Source organism: Orycteropus afer, unplaced genomic scaffold (genome assembly GCF_000298275.1).
Source record: "Orycteropus afer afer isolate SDZICR_OR568_19922 unplaced genomic scaffold, OryAfe1.0 scaffold00016, whole genome shotgun sequence".
Classification (NCBI taxonomy): Eukaryota; Metazoa; Chordata; class Mammalia; order Tubulidentata; family Orycteropodidae; genus Orycteropus; species Orycteropus afer.
The window spans coordinates 20,338,315-20,352,847 of NW_006921603.1; the positions used below are offsets into that span (position 1 = coordinate 20,338,315).

At 37.6% G+C, this 14,533-nt stretch overlaps 1 protein-coding gene across 1 annotated transcript in view; it reads left to right on the forward strand.

The window, feature by feature from the left end:
* IL23R (interleukin 23 receptor) overlaps positions 1-14,533 on the forward strand; it is a 130,975-nt gene that overhangs the window by 33,012 nt on the left and 83,430 nt on the right. The window lies entirely within an intron of this gene.

The following is a 14,533-nucleotide window of genomic DNA, read 5'->3' on the forward strand; positions in this document are numbered from 1 at the left end:
GTGCAGATCAGTGAGTAAGCACAAGCCCGCCCATGCTTACCTTGCTCCCAGAGACCCTTTCCCTCTTGGGAGGGTAACAAGGGAAACATGAGTGTGCATATATCTGTATATGCTATATATTCCATATAGTAATGGGATTGCTGGGTCAAATGGTATTTCTAATTTCAGCTTTTTAAGGAATTGCCATACTGCTTTCCACAGTGGTTGTATCATTTGACCATCCCACCAGCAGTGTATGACAGTCCCAATCTCTCCACATCCTCATCAGCATTTGTTATTTTCTGTCTTGTTGAACTTTGCAATTAGTGCTGGAGCAAGATGGTATCTCATTATTGTTTTGATTTGTATCTCTCTTATGGCTAATGATTGGGAATGTTTCTTCATGTATTTGCAGGCCTGAATATCCTCTTTGGTGAAGTGTCTATTCATGTCTTCTGCCCATTTTTAAATTGGATTGTTAATTTTTTTTGTTGTTGAGGTGTTGGAGTTTTCTGTAAATTTTAGAGATAAGTCTCTTGTCAGATACATCATTGCAAATATTTTTTCCCCAATCTCTAGGTTCTCTTTTGACTCTTTTGGAGAAGTCTTTGGAAGCACATAAAAATTTAATTTTTAGAAGGTCCCAATCATCTAGTTTATCTTCAGCTGTTTGTGCATTTTGTGTTATGCTTGAGAGTCTATTTATGCCATAAATTGTTTCTGTTGTTGTTGTTAGGTGCTGTCGAGTTGTCTCCAACTCATAGTGACCCTATGTACAGCAGAACGAAACACAGCCCAGTCCTATGCCAGCTCCGTGATCCCTACTATACCTGAGCCCATCATTGTAGCCACTGTTTCAGTTCATCTTGTTGAGGGCCTTCCCTTCTTTCATTGACTTTTCACTTTACCAAGCATGATATCCTGCTCCACAGAATGGTCTCTTCTTATAACATGGACAAAGTAGGTGAGACAAAGTCTGGCCATTCTCGTTTCTGAGGAGCATTCTGGCTGCACTTCTTCCAGGACAGATATGTTAATTATTTTAGCAGTCCATGGTATTTTCAGCATTCTTCACCAGCACCACAACTCAAAAGCATCAAGTCTTCTTTGGTCTTCTTTATTCATTGTCCAGCTATCACATGCATATGAGGTGATTGAAAATATTATGGCTTGTGTCAGGTGCACCTTAGTCCTCAAGAAGACAAAATTTCAGAGCTTACTCTTATTAACAAAGGAATCTAAAAAAAAAGGGCTAAGAGAGATATCATTCTTCCCCGCATAGCTGGACAAAGGCATGCTGGTTTGGGTTCTAAATTTAATTCAAAGAATCTGATTTGATTCACTAATTCAATGTCTCTTATGGTTAAACTTCCATCAGTGAGCATGGAAATAAAATTTAAGTATTCTATAAATTAAATAGGAAGGAGTTCTGGTGGCATAGTGGTTAAAGTATTTGGCTGCTAACCAAAAATGGTAGTTTGAACCCACCAGCTTCTCCTTGGGAGAAAATGAGGCAGTCTGTTCTGTAAAGCTTTACAGCCTTGGAAAGTCTATAGAGCAGTTCTACTCTGTCCTAAAGGGTCCCTCTTAGTTGGAATCGACTCAATGACAGTGGATCTGGTTTGCTTTGGGTATAAATTAAATAAACTTAAGAGTTATGAAATTTAATAGGTTTCTAGGAAGATAAAAATTGTTCATAAAAGATACATGGATATCTCTTTTCAAATGAAACATTTGCAATTCAAAATGTAAGATTTATTACTAGTGTGGGTCCCAGGCTTAGGTGAACATAAAGTAAAAAATGAGTATCTTAGATGAAAACACTAACCACCCTTAAACCCCAAGTGTTTTAAGATGAGGCAATCTACTTCCGTGGTGATACTTCCTCAGAAACGGTCGGTCTGACACAACTTCAAACTTTTCTCCATTTATTGTAATGCTGCTTATTGGTCCAGTTGTGAGGATTTTTGTTTTCTTTATATTGAGGTGTAATACATACTGCAGACTATAGTCTTCAATCTTTATCAGTAATTATTTCAAGTCATCCTCACTCTCAGCAAGCAAAATTCTATTGTCAGTGTATCGCAGGTCGTTAATGATTCTTCCTCCAATCCTGATGCTATGTTCTTCATATATTCTAGCTTCTCAGATTATTTGCTCAGCATACAGATTGAGTAAGTGTGGTGAAAGGATACAACTTTGACACACTCCCTTCTTGATTTTAAACCATGCAGTAGCCCCTTGTTTTGTTAGAATGACAACCTCCCGGTCTATATACAGGTTAATCGTGAGTACAATAAAGTACTTCTGGAATTCCCATTTTTCTCAAAGTCATCCACAATTTGTTATGATCCACACAATTAAATGCTTTTGCATAGTCAGTAAAACATAAATAAACATATTTCTGGTATTCTTTGCTTTGAGCCAAGATCCATCTAACATCAGCAGTGATATCTCTCCTTCCATATACTCTTCTGAATCCACCTTGCATTTCTGGAAGTTCTCTGTCAATATACTGCTGCAACTGTTTTTGAGTCATCTTCAGTAAGAGTTTACTTGCATATGATATTAATAATATTGTTTGATAATTTCCACATTCTGTGGGATCACCTTTCTTTGGAATGGGTACAAATACAGATCTCTTCCAGTCAGTTGGCCAGGTAGCTCTCTTCCAACTCTCCTGGCATAGCTGAGTGGGTGCCTCCAACATGTCATCTGTTTGTTGAAATATCTCAATGGATATCCTGTCAATTTCTGGAGCCTTTTCCTTCACAATTCCTTCAGTACAGCTTCAACTTCTTCCTTCAATACCATTGGTTCTTGAACATAAGCCACCTCCTGAAATGAATGAACATTGACCAGTTCTTTTTGGTACAGTGACTGTGTATCCCTTCCATCTTCTTTGGATGTTTCCTGCATCATTCAATATTTCGCCCAGAGAATCATACAATATCGCAACTTGAAACTTAAATTTTTTCTTTGGTTCTTTCAGCTTGAGAAATGCCAAATGTGTTCTTCCCCTTTGGTTTTCTATGTCTTTGCACATTTCATTATAATAGTTGACTTTGTTTTGTCGACCTGTGCTTTGATATCTTCTGTTCAGCTCTTTTAGCTTGTCATTTCTTCCATTTGCTTTAGCTACTCCTTGCTCAAGGGCAAGTTTCAGAGTTTCTTCTGACAGCTATTTTGGTCTTTTCTTCCTTTTCTGTCTTTTTAATGACCTTTTGCTTTCTTCATGGATAATGATCTAGATGTCATCCCACAATCCCTGTGGTTTTCAGTCAGTGGTGTTCAATGCATCAAATTTATTCTTTAGACGATCTTTAAATCCAGGAGGGATATATTCAAGGTCATATTTTTACTTTTGTGAACTTGTTTTAATTGTCTTCAACTTGAACTTGAACTTGCATATGAGCAGTGGATGGTCTTCCACTATCAGCTTCTGGCCTTGTTTTGGCTGAAGATATTGAGCTTTTTCATCGCCTCTTGCCACAGATGTAGTCAGTCTGATTTCTGTGTAGTCCATCTGGTGAAGTCCATGTGTATAGCCACCATTTGTGTTGTTGAAAAAAGGTATTTGCAATGAATAAGTCATTGGTCTTCCAACATTCTATCATGTGATCTCCAGTGTCATTTCTATCACCCAGGCCAAATTTTCCAACTATCAGTGATTCTTCTTTGTTCCCAGTTTTCACATTCCAATCACCAGTGATAATCAGCACATCTTGATTGCATGTTTGGTGTGATGATTATGTTTGGTTTGGTCATTTTCAGACTTCAGAAGTTGGTAAAAATCTTCAATTTCCTCATCTTTGGCTTTGGTGGTTGGTGCATAAATTTAAGTAATAGTGGTATTATCTGGTCTTCTTTGTAGGCATATGGATATTATCCTGTTACTGACAGCATTGTACTTCAGGATAGATCTTGAAACATTCTTTGTGATGATGAATGCCACACCATTCCTCTTCAATTTGTCAGTCCTGGCACAGTAGATCATATGGTTGTCTGATTCAAAATGGCCAAAACCAGTCCACTTCAGTTCACTAATGCCTAGGATATCAATCTTTATGCATTCCATTTCATTTTTGACAACTTCCAGTTTTCCTAGATTCATACTTCGTCATTCCGTGTTTTATTAATGGATGTTTGCAGCTGTTTCTTCTCATTTTGAGTTGTGTCACATCAGCAAATGGAGGTCCCGAAAGCTCTACTTTATCCATATCATTAAGGTGGGCTCTATTCTGAGGAGGCAACTCTTTCCCAGTTGTATTTTGAGTGCCTTCCAACCTGAGGGGCTCATCTTCTGACACTGTATTGGACAGTGTTTCAGGGTTATTCATAAAGTTGTCCAGTAATATATCAGACAGTGTTTCACTGCTATTCATAAGGTTTTCACTGGCCAATTCTTTGAGAAGTGGATGGCCTCTTCCTTCTTCCAAGTCTGTCTCAATCTGGAAGCTCCACTGAAAACTATCCATGATGGGCAACTCTGCTGGCATTTGAAACACCAATGGCACAGCCTCCAGCCCCATAGCAACACACCACAATGTGACAAACTGACAGACAACTTCATCTCCCTTAGTGTCTTGCCTGGGGTCTCTCTCCCACTTATCTGTTCTGGCCCCTAAAATTAAAATTAGAGCCCCCAAATTTGCCCCTATTTTTTCCTTGAGGAACTTTATAGTTTTAGGTTTCACATTTAAGTCTTTGATCCATCTGGAGTTCATTTTTGTGTGTGGTGTGAGGTATGGATCTTGTTTCATTTCCCTGTAAATGGATATCCAGTTTTGCTAGCACCATTTGTTAAAGAGACCACCTCTTCCCCATTTAATGGATTTCAGCCCTTTGTAAAAAGTCAGCTGACCATAGGTCGATGAGTCTATTTCTGGGCTCTCAATTCTGTTCCACTAGTCTATGTATCTGTCATTGTACCAGTACCATGCTGTTTTCACTCCTGTGGCTATATAATAGGTTTTGAGATCTGGGAGTGTGAGACCTCCTACTTTGTTCTTCAATAGTGCTTTGCTTATTCGAGGTCTCTTTCCTTTCCATATAAAATTAGTGTTTGGTTTTTCCATATCCTTAAAGAATGCTGATGGGATCTGGATTGTGATTGCATTGAGTGTATAGATTGCTTTGGGTAGTATTGACATTTTCACAATGTTCAGTCTTCCTATCCACATATATGGTATGTTATTCCATTTATGTAGATCTCTTATGGTTTCTTGGAGTAGTGTTTTGTAGTTTTCTTTGTACAGGTCTTTTTTTGTCCCTAGTGAAATTTATTCCCAAGTGTTTTATTTTTTTTTTGTTAGCTATTGTAAATGGTATTGATTTCCTTATTTCTTTTTCAGCAATCTCTTTGCTGGTGTAGAGGAATTCAATTGAATTTTGTATGTTGATCTTGTATCCTGCCACTATGCTAAATCTCTCAGTTTGTTCCGTAAGTTTTTTTGCTGAGGCTCTTTTCTATGTATAGGATCATATCATCTACAAATAGGGATAGTTTGACTTCTTCCTTACCAATTCGGATGCCTTTGATTTCCCTTTCTTGCCTTATTGTCCTGGCTAGGACTTCCAATACAATGTTAAATAGAAGTGGTGATAAGAAGGTATCCTTGTCTGGTTCCTGTTTGCAAGGGAAATGGTTTCAGTCTCTCTCCATTGAGAAAATGTTGGCTGTTGGTTTTGCATATATGTCCTTTATTATGTTGAGGAATGTCCCTTCTATTCCTATTTTGCTGAGAGTTTTTATGATGAATGAGAGTTGGATTTTATCAAATGCCTTTTCTGCATTGTTTGATATGATCATGTGATTCTTTTCCTTTGTTTTATTAATGTGACAGATGATGTTGATTGTTTTTCTAATGTTGAACCATCCTTCCATACCTGATATGAACCCCACTTGGACATAATGTATTATTTTTTTTGATAATAATGTTTTTGGAATCTATTGGCTAGGATTTTTTTTTTTAAGATTTTTGCATCTATATTCATGAGGGATATTGGTCTGTAGTTTTCCTTTTTAGTGGTGTCTTTGCCTGGTTTTGGTATCAAGTTTATACTTACTTCATAAAATGAATTTGGGAGGATTTCATCCTTTTCTATGTTCTGGAATAGTTTGAGTAGCATTGGTGTCAGTTCTTCTCTGAACGTTTGGTATAGTTCGCCAGTGAAACCATTTGGGCCAGGGCTTTTTTTTGTTGGTAATTTTTTTTATGACCTGTTCAATTTCTTCTTTTGTTATGGATCTGTTTAAATTTTCCCTTCAACCTCTGTTAGTTTAGGTAAGTAAGTAGTATGTTTCTAGGAATCTGTCCATTTCTTCAAGATTTTTTAATTTGTTGGAGTATAGTTCTTTGTAGTATCCTGATATTATCCTTTTAATTTCTATTGGTTCTGTTGTGGTGTCACCAAATTGATTTCTTATTTGTGTTATTTTGTATTCTCTCCCTCTTTTCCTTTGTTAAATTTGTCAGTGATTTCTCAATTTTATTAATCTTGTCAAAGAACCAACTTCTAGTCTTGTTGATTTTCTTCTATTATCTTTCTATTTTCTGTTTCATTTATTTCTGCTTGAATCTTTATTATTTCTTTTCTTCTGGTAATGATAGGCTATTTTTGCTGCCCTTTTTCTAATAGTTGGAGATTTTGGATTAAGGTGTTGATTTTGGCTCTTCTTTTTTCAATGTGTGCATTTATTGCTCTAAGTTGGCCTCTGATTACTGTTTTGCTGTGTCCCAAATTCTTTGGTACTTTGTGTTTTCATTCTCACTTGATTCAAGGAATTTTTTAATTTCACTTTGTATTTCTTCTATTACTAAGACATTTTCAAGGAGAGTGTTATTCAGTTTCCATATGTTTGCTCTTTTTCCGTTGATCTTCCTATTGTTGATTTCTAATTTTACAGCATTGTCATCTGAGAAGATGCTTTGCAGTATGTCAGTGTTTTTAAATTTATTAAGGCTTGCTTTGTGGGCTAACATATGGTCTATCCTGAAGAATGTTCCATGTGCACTAGAAAAGAATGTATGTTGTGCTATTGTTGGGTGAAGTGTTCTGTAGATGTCTATAAGGTCAAGTTGGTGGATTTTATTTTTTTAGTTCTTTTGTGTCTTTGTTGAGTTTCTTTCCAGTTGTTCTACCTGTGATTAAAAGTGCTGTATTAAAGTCTCCTACTATGACTGTAGAGTCATTTATTTGTCTTTTCAGTTCTGTTATAGTCTGGTTTGTGTATTTTGCGGCTCTTTCATTGGATGTATAGACATTTATTATGGTTATGTCCTCTTGTTCAATTGATCCTTTAATCATTATATAATGTTCTTCCTTGTCTCTTATGGTAGTTTTTGTCTTGAAGTCAATTTTATCAGAAATTTATATTGTCACTCCTGCTCTTCTATGGTTGCCATTTGGTTGATGTATCTTTTTCCAATCTTTGATTTTTAGTCTGTTTTTCTTTGTTTCTAAAGTGTGTCTCTTGTAGACAGCATATCGATGGGTTATGTTTCCTTATCCAGTCTGCAACTCTCCATTTCTTGAGTGATGCATTTAATTCATTGACATTCACTGTAATTATCAACAAGTGTGAGCTTTTGCTATCATTTTGTTATATGCTTTTTTGTAGTGTTGCTGATTTCTTTGTTCCATATAATTTTCTGTGCTAAATTTGTTTTGTTTCTGATTCTTGTTAATTACTTCCTTCATTGCTATTGTTTTAATATTTGCAAAATATTTGTGCTTGTCTTCTTTTTTATTTTGATGTGAAGGTTTATCATTTTTCTTTGAGGTTACTGTGATTTATAATTTACTTCCCAAGTTTAGAGCAGTCCATTCTATCTTGCAGTTGTCTTGACTTCCCTACCATTTAGAAGTTCTTTACACAATTTTTTCCCTCTTTTTGGTTTGTCACTCACGGCTGTTGAGTCAGTAGTTGTCCTCATTTGTCAGTTGATGTCTCTGGTTCCCTGTTTACAATCTTATAGGCTTATTTACTTTGGATATTTCCACGAGTGGGTTGGTTTCTGGGTTATGTCATCATGTGTGTTAATGGTCAGTTGTTGTTTTCTGTTGTTGGTTCTCTGTTCAAATGACTCCCTTTAATATCTCTTATAAGGTTGGTCTTGTTTTAACAAATTCCCTTAATTTCTGCTTATCTGGAAATGTCCTAATTTCACCATCATATTTGAGGGACAGGTTTGATGGGTATATAATTATTGGTTGGATTTTTTTTTCCTTTCAGGGCTTTATATATATCATCCCATTATCTTCTCACCTGCATGGTTTCTGCCAAGAAATCTGAGGTTAGTTTTACTGGTTGCCCCTTGCAGCTAACTTTTGGTTTTTCCCATGCTTCTTTCAGGACTCTTTCTTTGTCTTTGGTTTTGGTGAGTTTGATGATGATATGTCTTGGTAATTTTATTATTTATTTATTTATTTATTTTTATTTGGGTGAAGATTTACAGAGCAAATTCACTTTCTATACAGCAGTTCACATATACTTTGTCTCATGTCATTGACCACAGTTTACCACCATGCAACAGCTCCCCTCCCACTTCCTCCCCATAGTTACCTCTTCCCAGTGACCATCCCTCCATACTCTCCTGCACCCTGAGCTGTCTCCCTGTGCATAAGCAACCCTTCCTTCTCCCATGATTGTTCTCTCTAGGGCGTGTGTCTACTTGAGGTAAATGTTTAACTCACATGCCTGTACATTGTTTGGCTGGCAGCCACAGGTGTTTGGTAATTTTCTTTTGGGGTCTATCCTGTTTGGGGTTCTTTGGACTTCCTGAATGGATATATTATCATCTTTCATCATACCAGAGAAATTCTCATCCAACAAATCTTTGACAATTTTCTCTGTGGTTTTATTGGTCTCTTCCTGTTCTGGAATTCCTGTTATACTTAGGTTATTTTTTTGATGGTATCCCACATGAACCTTAGGGTTTCTTCATTTTGTTTTGATCTTTTTTCTGATTGATCTCTTTCCAAAGAAATACTGAGGTATTTGTCTTCAATCTCACTCATTCTGTCTTCCATTGATTCAATTTTACTCCTTTGCCTTTTCAATGTGTTATCTATTTCTGAAATTTTTGTGTTAATCTTCTGGGTTTTTATGTGTATATTTTTTTTTATCAATTAGAAATGATAAAATTTCTAATTTTTCATTTATTTTGTCATTTTGTTCTTGTCTTTTGAAATTGTTCTAGGGTTTTCTCTGTGTTTTCCTTAATTTTGTTAGTGTTTTCCTTGATTTGTCTCTCAATCCGTTAAAGGGACCTAAACATAATTCTTTTGAATTCCTTATCAGGGAGTTCCAATGCTGCTTCTTATTTAGGTATGTGTTCTGGTTCTGTATCCTTGTTCCTTGTTTCTTTATCTTTCTTCTTTGTGTGGACTGTGATGCTCTGTTGTCTCTGAGACATTGGGACATTTTTGTGTTTATATTTAGTTGGTGATTGTATGTTGGAGTGATTTGCCCAAGATTTTTGTTTTCTTTGTTTTGTTTGGATGTTATCTAAGTAATCAGGGTTCTGTGCTCCTGTATTCGCTAGTTGGCAGCACTTATACACTTACCACCTGTATCCTTTCCCATTATCAGCCTTTTGTATGTCTCTGCTATCCTCAGCAATCAGAGCCTATTCTTAGGTCCCTGGAATCTGAATGAGAATGCTGTCACTTTAAATATCCAAAATGGCCACTGCTTGTAAACAATCAAAATGGCTGCACCCTCTGAACAGCTGAGAGTCCACAGCTCAGGTTGTCTCCCTCTTTGATGTTACCCTTCCTAGTCATTGGCCATCAGTGCAATCATTCTTGCAGCCCTTGGTGATGAGGGCTGATCTTTAGGTCACTTCTCAGGTCCCAATACTGCTTGGAAATATTCAGGCTGTTGGTGCTTTCAGAGTAGCTGACAGTCTGCAGCTCCATCTGTCTCCGTATTCACTGTTTTCATTCAGGTTCTTCCACTAGTTGGTGCCTAATCCACTTCTTTATACTTCCTTTCAAAGCTCAGGGCTCCAGGATTATCTTCTGTATCTCTGTCAATTGATTTCTCTTTTATTTGTTGAAGAGGGTCTGTGTAGCTTGTCTACCTATTCCACCATCTTACCAGAAGTCTTCAGGCAATGTCCTTTTAAGAACTAAAACTTTATTGTCATCATCTTTTTATTATCATTGCCTGCCTCCACACCTACTGTGTGCCAGACATTTAACATAAACATCACATTCTGAAAACTAAAATACATGGTACTACAGTCCCCATTTTACAGATGAGAAAACTGAAAATACAAGTAACTGAAGCTCAAAGAGATAAAATACTTTATTCAGGTCACATAGCTAGTAAAGAAGAGACCCAGATTTCAGCCCATACTTGGTGAGTCCAAGAACCAGTGGTGTGCCACTTCCCACAAAGGAAAAGTTTCACCTGGCCACATCCTCCAAATCTGACCTTTCACACAGTAAACCAGGGAGTGTTTTTGTTCAGAATTATTCCTTCCCCTCTGTCTTGGTTCTCTAGTGCTGCTACAATACCACAAGTGGATGGCTTTAACAAACAGGAATTTATTCTCTTACAGTTTAGGAGGCTAGAAGTCCAAGTTTAAAGTGCCAGGTCTAGGGGCTAGGTGAAGGCCCCTTGACATTGAGTTTCAGCTCTGTCTCCCATTCCAGGCCCACTGGAGCTGGAGCTTTTTCTGACTCATGCAGCTGCTGATTGCTAAGGCTGACAAACCCAAGGTCGGCAGGTAATGTGGCACAATCCCAAAATTGCCAGGCAACATGGCAGGCCAAGACTCAGCCAAAGACAGAGTCTAGATGAGCCAAAATCTAGAGACCATTCTCAAAGCTTCTCTTTATATACTAGAAGCAAGCCTCACCCCAAAGGCAACTACTTAGCAGCAGATTCCACCATGGAGGTGATTACAATATCATCATGGGGAATAACTACATCCAGCTGTCCAGCCACTCAAAACCACAGCCCAGCCAAGTTGACACATAATCTTAACTACCACACCTTCTCTTCCTTCCCCTCCCCTGCCTTCTCCTCCCGTCCCCTCCTCATCTTTCATCCCCTCTCTTCTCCTCTTTTCTCCTCTTCTCTTTTCTATTCTATCTCATTATTCCAAAATTGACTCTTAGAAACTCAGATTGAAAACATAGGTGGACTCCTTAGGAGGCTCTGGTCAACAACCACCAGATTATCAGTGAATGGATGGGTTGTTTTTATTTGAGACACTTTAAGAATTAGCTATAGAAAGTTAAATAAATGAACTGTTCTATGAAACTGAGGACAAAGGACTTTTCTGGGAGCAATTTCCACATAATCGCTACAGGATCAGGCTTTAAGTCAGGAGGTCAGTGCTGAAAGGCAGGGTGGAGTTAGAAGTACAGTAATACTGCCAGAATGACATGTGAGAGGAATGCTGGTCACTTCTTTTGAAGAGAAATAAATTTCAATACAGAAATTGCAATGCCTTTTGATATCATTTTTAACATTAATTCTCTCATTATATAAATGTAGGTAAATATATGTTGTTGAAAAGATAACAAAACAATTTTGATTTGATTCTTTATTTCAGTGCAAGTGTGAACTTAAACTATTGCATCTATGAAGAATTTGATAGATTTTTTAAATATGTAAGATCTAGTGGGAATGTTTGAAATCTAAGCAATGAGTACAAAAATTCAAGATTTGAAGAAAGATGGTGTTGTACTGATAGTCTGCTCACTCAGTCCCTCTACCAACTGAGTTTCTGAGTAACTAGGTAAAGCATTTGCAAATAATGATACTGGAGTTATGAGCAACTAAGGAGAAGATATAGTATTAGATCTAGTGAAGGTGGTGAAAGGGAACAGGTTTAGTGACGGAAAAATAATAAAAAATTCAACATCTGGTACAAAAATTCAGCATCTGAGCCTTGTGTAACAAACTGTAGATTCAAGTGTATACTATGTGACATTTTTATTTAAAAAAGTACTAGTGCATTCAAAATTAAAAGTCTAGCTCTCTACACTGCTGACCTACTGTGTATTGAGAGCCTGTGTTAAACCTGACTTAATGTGTTGCCTGCATTTCTCAGACATTTCTCAGGTTTCTGCTTCCTCCCCAGAATAATTCTGCAAAAGAATGCTTTTGCTGCCATCTCCGTGGCCAGGCCAAACGCAGAAAGGGGAGAGGTAATTGATTTTAGGTGCGGTCGACTCAATTTTGACTCATAGTGACCCCATGTGACAGAGTAGAACTGTCCCATAGAGTTTTCTAGGCTGTAATCTTTATGGAAGCAGATCGCTAAGTTGTCTCCCACCAAATGGTTGGATGGCTTTGAACCACTGACCTTTCAGTTAGATGCCAAACACTTAACTGTTGCACCATCAGGGTTCCTTGGGAAAGGTGGTTGTTGTTGTAATGTGCCGTCGAGTCGGACCCGACTCAAAGCGACCCCTCCTTGGGTTTCTGAGGCAGTATCACTATGGAAGTAGATTGCCCAACCTTCCTTCCGAGGAGTGGCTGGTGGGTTTGAACCGCCAGCCTTCTTGTTAGCAGTCAAGTGCCTAGAGAGGGTGGTAATTTATTACCTTGAAGGTGCTTAAGTGGTCCTTCCTCTTTTTTGCTGACCTTCTACTTTACCAAGCATGGTCTCCTTCCCCAGGGATTTGTTCAAGTAACTCACTGCTGTCAAGTCAGTTCCTACTCATAGCAACCCCTTCTTGGGTTTCTGAGGTAGTATCTCTACGGAAGTGGATTGCTCAGTCTTCCTTCCAAGGAGTGGCCGGTGTGTTTGAACCTCCAGCCTTCTGGTTAGCAGTCAAATGCCTCAGGCACTACATCACCAGAGCTCCCTGTCCAAGTAAGTAAGATGAAATTTCACCATATTCACTTCTAAGGAGCATTCTCACTGTACTTCTTCCAAGGCAGACTTATTCATTCTTCTTGTAGTCCTTGGTATATACAACATTCTTTGCCAACACCATAATTCAAAGGCATCAATTCTTTGTTCTTCCTTATTCATTATCTAGCTTTTGCATGCGTATAAGGCAATTGAAAATACGATGGCTTGGGTCAGAGGCACCTTCATCCTCAAAGTGACATCTTTGTTCTTTAATACTATAAATAAGTCTTGTGCAGCAGATTTAGTCAATGCAATACATTGTTTAACTTCTTGACTGCTACTTCCATGGGTGTTAATTGTGGATCCAAGTAAAATGAAATTGCTTCACAATTTTTAATCTTCTCTCCATTTATCATGATGTTGCTTATAAGTCCACTTGTGAGGATTTTTGTTTTCTTTATATGGAGGTGAAATCCATACTGAAGGCTGTAATCCTTGATCTTCATCAGTAAGTGCTTCAAGTCTTCACTTTCAGCAAGCAAGGCTATGTCATCTGCATATCACGTGTTGTTAAATGAGTCTTCCTTCAACCCTGATGCAAAGTTCTTCATATAGTCCAGCTTCTAAGATTATTTGCTAAGCAGAGAGATTGAATAAGTATGGTGAAGTGGTACAACCTTGCTGCATACCTTTCTTGATATTAAACAATGCCTATCCCCTTGTTCTGTTTTAACAACTGGCTCTTGGTCCATGTACAGTTTCTTCATGAGCACAATTAAGTGTTCTGGAATTCTATTCTTCATAATGTTATCCATAATTTGTTATGACCCATACAGTTGAATATCTTTGCATAATCAATAAAATACAGGTAAACATCTTTCTGATATTTTCTGCTTTCAGCCAAGATCCATCTGACATCAGCAATAGTGTCTCTCATTCCACACCCTCTTTTGAATCTGGCTTCAATTTCTGGCAGTTCCCTGTCAATGTACTGCTGCAACTGTTTTTGAATTATTTTCAGGATAATTTTACTTCTTTGTGATATTAATGATATTATTCAATAATTTCTACTTCCACTGGATCACCTTTCTTTGGAATAGGCACATATATGAGTCTCTTCCCATTGGTTGGCCAGGTAGCTATCTTCCAAATTTCTTTGCGTAGATGAGTGTATCTATTTGTTTTTTGAAACATCTCAATTGGTATTTCGTCACTTCCTAGAGCTTTGTTTTTTTCCCAATGCCTTCAGTCAGCTTGGACATTGAAAATGGCCAATACCAGTACATTTCAACTCACCAATGCCTAGGATATTGATCTTCATACATATATATGAAATACAGAGATGCCTATTCTAACCTTATTCCTAATACAACAAGCTAGCAAATAGGGTAACAAATCAGAATTTCAGTTACCTTTTGAAAGTTATTATCATACAATATGGGAACAATTTGTAAGTCAGAGTCTTATGAGACCCCAAACCGAAAACCAAACTCACTACCATCAAGTTGGATCTGACTCATAGCAACCCCTCTCTTCTTGGGTTTCCAAGGCGGCATCACTATGGAAGTAGATTGTCCAACCTTCCTTCCAAGGAGTGGTTGGTGGGTTTGAACCACCAGCCTTCTGGTTAGCTGTTAAATGCCTTAGGTACTATGCCACCAGAGCTCTCTTATGAGACCCACTTTGTTCAAATTGTACTTTCAAGGACAGATTCATTTTAATGGAAA